Here is a 7,229-nt window from a genome sequence, read left to right as displayed (position 1 = left end):
AGGGGACTCAGGTCAACAATTTCTGACATTGCCAGTGAAGCAGAAGCCCCAATACAATTATGGACTACTGGACTCTTTTAGAATATTTTGCTGAGTTAACACACCTATAATGTTCAAACAACGGAAATCAAAAAAAAAAAAAGGATACAGATGAATGTCCATTTTGTATCTGTTTATTCAAAGTGGTTAAGATAGATATATAGTTACATTCTCTTAATGAATAGAGGGATTTGTTCTAATAGTGTTTGTAAATAAGATACCAAGTCTTCATCTTGTACAGCAATTAACCACTAGGAAGAATGTATGCAATGTGTTAATTATTGAATCTGTCCTACCAATTTGGATTGAAACTGCCTCATTGCTATTTCTTTCTCAATAAAATAATGGGGGAAAAAAGCTCCTGCAAAAATGGCAAAATCTATGATATAAATCAATTAAAATCTATCCATGGGATCAGACTCACTCTCAAATTCAGCACATTCTGGGTGGTTGGCACACTCACCCTGCCAGAGTTTCAAGGGGCTTCCAGAGTGTGTTCCTTTTGTCTACACCCCATGGATGACATTTACACTTTCACTGCATATATGGCTGATGCAAAAGCAGTTTCCATGAACAGCATCACAAACCTCAGCTCAAGACTGCATGCAAATCAGGGAACTGTGCTTTACAAAGAGAGAAGAAGAGACTTTGAGAATGTTTTTTGCCCCTGGATCATGCAGCTTGTATCAGAGAGAGTCAGAACCGCTTCTCATGTTCGTTAGTTTATAATGGAAATCGTAGAACTTTGTGTGTCTCATTTACAGCATTTATCTTCTTTTTTTCATTTATCTTCTTACTGGTGCTTTATATTAATGCATGAAAGAGCCATCTTCCAGAAAGGCAGGTCCCTAACCACATTCATGTTTAGACTTCACTCCGTCATGCATGAGGGCACCTGGGAGACCGGGGCAGTAGGAGGACGTTTGGTTATTTTAACATTTAAATGGTCACGATAACATCATATCGACCATGCTGCCTTGCTAAATAAGAGAATGAGAACATGCATCATCATGATATTGAATGTTTGGTGCACTGAGATTTTCTAAGAAATCTTAGAAACTGGTTTACTGGATAGCTTATTTCAGTTTCCTTCTCCCCTATGCTGTTTTCCTTTCTTCTCCACCCCTCAGCTCCATTCCTCAAGCAGCCTTTTTCCTTCAACTAAAAAAAGGCTGTGAAGTAGGCTGATGGTATTGAAGAAATGTCTCCACTTTTAACATCTTGACTTTAACACAGATTTTCTTTCTGGGCGCTGTCTCTGCCCAGTTTCTGTAGGCTATCTTTGCCTAATTTTTATTGTAGTAATTAAAAGAACTTCCTCCAGCTCTGCAAATAAATCACCCTACATTTGCTTTTATTTATACAGGTCTCTTCTACATGATGGGTAGAGGCACAGTTATTTACATAAGTGTATAATGACTCCTTTTCCACACAAATATCCCTGGCTTTCTACCTCCTCAATGAAGCCTGAAAACCTCCAGACAGATTACATCAATGCTGCATCAGACTTTCATTGTCCAGGCAACAGACAATAAGCTGAATGGATCCAAAAGAAAATCACTACCTGCTGATAGCCAGGGTAGATGTCACTTACCAGATGTCTGGACTTCATTGTTGCTAACTTGTTTAATTTCTGCACCCAGCAATGAAACTGTTTTGATCCTTCAAAGCAGAATGTGCTCTGTACCAATTGATTCCAAATGGCCTCTCTTTAGATTGAATTTTTATTTTATTTGGTTGAATGGTTTTGTTTCATTTAAACCTGTATTTATGTGAAAAATTCAAAGAGTGCATTTCAATTTGCATTTCAAAACAAAGAATCTTCATGTTTATAAAATCACTTTTGAGTTGCAATTACAATTATTTGTCTCTAGAATACACAACATATAATTGGGTCAACACTGTTAATGAAGGACTAGTGTTATTGTTAATGAGCTACTAGTGATACTTTCAGTGTTTCATCCCCAGCAGGTGGTAAATACAGTATGTTAAGATAGATAATTATACTAATGTTTCAAATATCAACAGACCAAAGAAATCATTAAAAACATGTAACTAAGAGGTTAGGAGGGACAAACACACTAAGTGAACTCTACTTTTACCCAAAGAGTGTAAGTCTCTCCTTCACAGAAATTATATTGTGTATCAGTGTGTACTTTAGTCAATTCATAGTTCATCAAAATGGAAAACAAAGGAGTATGACTAATTATAGCTATTTGGGGGATTCTATCAACATGGGCAATAGAAATCATTAATTTTTTTAAGCTTGAAATGCTTAACTTTGAGGAGTAAGCTTCATGCAAGTATTTAACAAGACCTTTACTTTCCATACTGATAAAGTCATTATGTGAAACAGTCAAATTAATAAAACAATCTGCTAACAGTATACAAGTTTACAAAATCACTAGAAAGGCAGGATGCATGTACATGAAATAGGTGGCGAGAAACAGAAACCAAATATAGTGGAGACAATATGGAATTTGAAAGTAAGAAAATGTGGGCAGGACTAGTTTGAAGTCTTTATAGCAAAGCAAGTTTGTATCAGTTAGAAATGCAATTACAGAAGGCCTAATTAACAGTGGCTTTAATGATGAAAACATTTAAATCTTTCACATAAAGAAGTGTGAACTTAAGAAATTCAGTGTTTGGAGTAGGAGTCAGTGGCATTATCAGAGACCAAAATGCTTTCTGTCTTTCCTCTCTGTTATCTTCAGAGTAATATATAATGGCTGGTAACCACATGACTGGTAGAGTTCTGCATGGCACAACATCTACAAGAACTTATCCACAACATTCCCTAAAGAAAGAGAATAGGAAAAAAGGAAACTTCTTTGTTCTAAGCCCTTCTGAGAAAGTTCATTGGCATGAACTTGTGCAATCAATGTTCAACATGTAAAGCAGAGGCCAATAAAGACCTATAAATCAGAATTGTAATGAAAAGCTTAGACCAGTCATGGACAACTGAGAGGCATCTGGGGGACTCTGCATCTGTAGAAAATAAAGCCAAAGGAGAACTCCAGGTATCAATTAAAAAGCAGACAAGAAGAGTTGAGTAATTAGTAGAAAATTCAGGCAGTGGTCCCATTCCCAGACCATCATCTCCATAGGAAAAATGAATACCAGAGAGTGGCAGTTGGAGGCTAGAGAAAGAAGAAAGCAGAAAATAATCTACAATCAAAGTTCAAAACGTTAGATCATTCACATGAGGAAATATGGGTGAGGAAAGGCACCATGGCTTCAGGTGGGTTTTGCTAATTGCCCCTTGGTTAGCAATCTGTTTTGTCACTAAGTGTTTGCTATACTCTCAGATGAGAATTATAAAATAATTCAGAACACTAAATGTGATATTTAACATGAATTTTCCTACATGGCTAGATTCTGTCAGAAAATCATAGAACTTTGGCTCTGTAAACATCACAAGACCCACACCTATAGGTTCATAAGAATTCCAAAGAATCTTTCAGAAATACATATTACCAAGGGGCAGGGGAGATGGCTCAGCTGAATAAGCACTTCCCTGGCAAGCACAAGGGCCTGAGTTCAATCCCCAGTTCTGCCAAAAAAGAAAAAAGAAATACATATTACTGAACCCTACACTAAATTTTCAGAACCAAAAATTCATGATTTAGGGATCCTAAAAGTTACCCAAAATTCTCTTAAGACCATGAAAGGCAACAAATTGATACTGAGGAAGTCATATTTCTTGCTACTACAACTTGCAAATAATCACAAACCAAAGTGGATTATAACAAGGATCTATTTCTCATTCTTGTTATACAATAGTTGTGAGTTGATTGGTTATATGGCCGTGCATGCATGTATCTTTCCATCCTAAGGAATAAAATTAAATTCACTATTTCTCAACCTTTGTCAATACCTGCTTATTGGATGAAAGTGCCTGCTTAGGCAGATGCAGGGGCTGGGGTTTCAATCACCTTCTTGCCATGCTGACCCCACCCCCAGGATGCACTGAAAGGGAATGAGATTGGGCGTGGAGGTGTGCCTGTAATCCCAGCACCTGGGAGGCTGAAAACAGGAGGATCACTACAAGTCCAGTCTGTGTAGTGAGACCCTGTAGACCCTGTACTAGATACATAAAAAACCTGCTTATATTAAGGCATGTATTATTCTATATTCTACATACAAAGCCTCCCACCCCAAGAATCATATTTATCACATTGTGGGCAATATCATCATTGAGAATGCATGATCTGGGCTGCAGAATCAGTCCCTTCCTCATCTTATACAAGTGGGAAAATGTGTTAGGTAAAACTTTTGGATCCTCTTAGAAATTCTGCATGGTCATGGCCCATATCTTATCAGCTCATATTCAATTGGCCCAATCAAGTCATAGGACCAAACCTGGTGTCAAGATGGTCAGTCATTGTTCTTATTAGAAAGTAATGAATGTTACATGGTAAGTTTTATGGAGGGCAGAGAGTAACTGGAATTCAAGCTACCATCCACTGTATCCTCAACTATACACGGTAACCTCAACCATACACTGTATCCTCACTGTATCCTTGTTGTTTGAAACAAAAAAAAAATTAAGGTCTATGCTCCTAATCATTACCATCATCCTTATATCCACAGGTATCCACATCAAGAACCATAATCAGAGTTGAGCTATAGCTTAGAATTTTATACTGTAAAGGAAAACACCAAAACTAAAAAGGGTTATGCCTCAATTACCTTTCTCTCACTGCTGGGATAAAATACCTGATGCCCAAAATTAAGGAAGGAAAAGTTTATTTAGCTCACAGTTTGTGAAGGTCTCAGTCCATAGACAGAGTGGTTCGCGTCAGAAGGCAATAGTTCGTGGTGGCGGAAGACAGCAAGAACCAAAATGAAGGAGCAGTACTGGAGCAGCAGAGGCAGAACACAAGCTTCGCTCCTGTATCTAAATTGCATTCGAACTACTAGCCATAGGCTGAGTAATCACGAAGTCTAGAGGGCCACCCCAGAGACTACATGAGGCTTTGCAGGGACGCCCAGATGCAAACCATAACATATTAATACCAAAACCTCAAATTTAATTAAAAAGGTAACAGGTAAAGTTTGAGATTATGTTACAACAGAGTGAAGAAAGATTAGAATGTTAGAACTAGAAGTTACCATAAAATGTAAGTTAAACAATCATAGGAGAAATGACAAGGTACCCTTTTATCCATTTGCAAAATAGTTATTATTCTCTACCTATGTGCTAATAGCTAAATTCATGATTAAATGAGAAAACACAGAATTATCAGCAACACCTGTCCTCTATTCAGAGTATACCTTAATTTAAGAAAGATAAGCTTTTTCTTTAAAAAATACAGAAATTTTCAAAATTGTAGAACTATTTCTACATATAAAATCATCACTAACCCCTTAAGACATCCAAACAACAAAATAACATCTGTTTTTATTTTTTGTTTGTTTGGCCTCTAACATTGGAACCATATGATAAAATGTGTGCAGAGTTGTTAGTTTGTTGATCCTAATCAATCTCTTTTATAGTTGGTTTTCAGTCATGGATTGCTACAACCACTGCTGTCTACAAAAAAATTTTTGAGAACACATAAATATCCATATTCTTCAGTCCTTCCTGAGTGCTTCTAAAGTATGAAATTCTGCAAAGTCGCAAGGATCCTTACTAGAAATTAATGGATTCTGATATTAAATGAAAGATATCACAAACAAATATGTCAGAAGGATAAGGGAGCAAGCCCTTTCTAGACCTTGAGCTACTGTTCTTATGCCACAACATTGCAAATGTTCTCTTTCTCTTCAATGTCCTAACTCTTGACTAAAGCAATGTAAATGTCTAAAAATTGGTTTATGTGTCATTAGAACAATATCTGCACTGAACAAGAACACTTTTAATTGATCTTTAAGTGTTAATGTTATTAATTTTAGCAACAAAAAAATCACTAAAATGAACTGATAAAATATGCAAGCTTAAATACTATAGTGTCCCTCATTTCAGTCAGTCAAAGTGCCAAGAGCTCCATTGAGGAGACTAGGGGAAGATCTCCTGCAAATGGGAAGGGATCTAAGAGAGAAGCAGGGGAAGGGAAATAAGAAAAACAAGGATATACTATGTATTGGAACCCCACAGCCTCAATGAATGCAAACGTTGTATATCATAAACATGAGCTAAGATTAACAATATCACCATGAATGAAAATGGAAGAAGAGGATTTAGAGGAGGAGGGAGGTGGAAGGGAAGTAGAAGGAGATTTTTTTAAAAACTGCATTATGTACTAAGATGATTGTAAAGTGTATGTCCTCACAATGTGTACTGCTTTTAAAAATGAGTTGATAATGATAGATTCATGAATAAATCATCTCAGTGTTCACCTTCTTTGAGACAGAGAGTATAGAGTATATGAAATATCTCGACACTAAAAAAAAAAGCCTACCAAGCACCAATCAACACTGTGAGCAATGGCCAAATTTACCCACCACAATCCTCTGTCTTCTAAGTTTACCTTGAATTTAGGCAGTGTTTTCTGTTCTTATACTTACCACCTAATTCCAGCCACTATCATCTACTTAGATTCACAATACTTACAGGAAAATTAAAATGTTTTCTGTCTCTACTCTCTCCTCATTCTGCACAAATCTCTCCACAGTAGCCAAAGAGATCTTCCAAAAAATCTAAATTTATTCCTGTCTGTTCCTTTACCACCTCCTCAAAACAATTTAACAAGTTCTACTAATGTCAAGGCAAAAGAAAAAGTTCTTAGCATGACTTGTAAGGCATATGGTGATTTTTGTCCCTGCCTACTTTTCTACTGTTATCTCCCACCATTCTGCTTCTTACCCTCATTTAAAATCAAAGTAAGAATTTCTCTGTCCATGTTCAGTGCATTTAACTTATTCCAGATTCCCCCACAGATAAACACCCTCAATAAGTTACCAAGCTAACATCTGTGTTGTTTCACTATTTTCATTGCAGAACATCATACCTGGCTTGTAATTTTTTAAATAAGTTTCACTTATGAATGAATATTTGTTAAATAAAAAAGTGCTGGCTATCACAAATTGTGCTGCTATAAACATAGGCACACATATGTCCCTATGATATGATGTTTTCAGATCCTCTAGGAAAATTCCCAGTGGAGAAATAGCTGGTTCAAATAGGATTTCCAGTCCAACTTTTCTAAGGAGTCTCCACACTGATTCTCATAACGGTTGCACCAGTC

This window comes from Octodon degus, unplaced genomic scaffold, assembly GCF_000260255.1.
Source record: "Octodon degus isolate 3935 unplaced genomic scaffold, OctDeg1.0 scaffold00003, whole genome shotgun sequence".
NCBI classification, from domain to species: domain Eukaryota; kingdom Metazoa; phylum Chordata; class Mammalia; order Rodentia; family Octodontidae; genus Octodon; species Octodon degus.
The sequence above is the reverse complement of the archived record's forward strand: the minus strand, read 5'-3'. Positions refer to the sequence as shown.